We start from the raw sequence: 1,794 nt of genomic DNA on the forward strand, positions 1-1,794 counted from the left end.
TAAAAGAATGGATAAATATTATGATCAATGAAATAAATATTATTTCAGTTCAATTCCTAGTATAAAAATATGGCTTGTATCTGCCCAATGTAAATCATCAATGAAATATGAATTCCTTCTTCAAGTTCCTTTCTCTCTCTTTCTCTTTCTTTGGTTAATTTTCTCCGGTTAATCTTGCAATTCAACACGAATTGTATTTTTGTAACTTATTGAATTTATTTCTTGCTCGACTTTCTTTTTTCAGTTTCCGTTTCCATTTAATCTTAAAGGGTTAGGGTTGTAGAGTTGTCCTCTTTTTTTTTCTGTCTGTTAGGGATATTATACAGATTTGTGTTTGTGAAAATGGCCTTCGATTTGGTGTTTTTAGTTGATCGTATGCTCATTTTTTAGGGATTTGAATGTCAGTTTATTTGTGAGCGTTGTATATCTGTATTTGTACCTTTCGAGAATTTGATGGTGCCTCTCCCGGCTGGCTTTCTTGGATTTATATATTTTCTTATTTTGTCAATTTATTTTTCCCCTGTACTCTACCAGCAAAAAATTGATAAAAGATGTGATAAATTAAGTGAAAGGAGTAATAGATATCTACAGGGATATTGAAGTTTGAATGCAGATCAGCAGTTGTTAATTTTATTGCTACATTTCTCAGGGGTGGGGAAAAGTTGGAAAATGTAGCTGATTTCTAGAGAAATCAAGATATAGAAATTGTTGCCAAGTTCCCCCCTGCTTATTTCCCCCAATTGTGGGGTTGGGGATGTGAGCGCAGAAAAGCTTGCCCCCTGAATCTGTACTCGTAATCAATAGAGTTATAAACCATACTTTACCATATCCAGCTAATTTTGTCGGTTATATTATCAATTTCTTTGAAACAACCTGAACTTTATATTTGATTTTATTATTGTAAATATTATTATAGCTTCATTGTCGAAATACGAACTTCTTGTCTACGCCTTACAATTGGCCATATAAATCCCCACCCCCAACCTTTATGAACATAGTTTTTTCGTGCAAAATTTGTAGTATCACACGTCAGTTGTAATCAGTGTATGCTTTTATTTGACTCGTTAGACCTTCACTTTGCTAGGCTTGCAGCGTATACAATAACATTAACCATCCAAGCAAGTTGAAAGTTGGAGCGGACTTCCACTGTTTCAAGGATAAAATTGAGCCAAAATGGGAAGATCCTGATTGGGCCAATGGAGGAAAGTGGACTGTGACAGTGATGTATGAACGACTTACAAATAATATCTTCTAATGAGGATTTGACTTGGAAACATAATCTTCCAATAATGTGTCAATTGTCAGCATGTGACACAATAACGTAACACATGGTTAATTAAATTCGTTCGGTGTTAAACTACAAGATATGTACATATTCCTTTTTGAAAGTACGTCTTTAAATAAATATTTTTTTTGTTAATAATCACGGTCTCTCGAATAGGGCATGCGCCTTTGCAACTAGCATGTTTCTGTTGAATAGTGATGGCCACTGTTCATGCATAGTGGAGATTAATTGGTAGAAAGTTTTCCATTCACATTTAATGCAGAGGTTATCATGCATGAGTTTCTTCTCAAATTTCAAATGCAATTGGGAATGACATTAAAGTCACTGAATGGATATGCGTGAATAGCATTGTGCAGCGAGTTAAGAGGGACAAAATTGAAAGATTATCTCTACGTTGCAAATAAAATACAGAAAATGTATTTTTGTATTGCTCTTCTTCTCTTGTTGATATAGTGAAAAATTTGTGCGAGTTTGTGGACGTAGGCATGATTTTCGAACCACGTAAATTA

The sequence above is a fragment of the Olea europaea genome, chromosome 7 (genome assembly GCF_002742605.1).
Source record: "Olea europaea var. sylvestris chromosome 7, O_europaea_v1, whole genome shotgun sequence".
NCBI classification, from domain to species: domain Eukaryota; kingdom Viridiplantae; phylum Streptophyta; class Magnoliopsida; order Lamiales; family Oleaceae; genus Olea; species Olea europaea.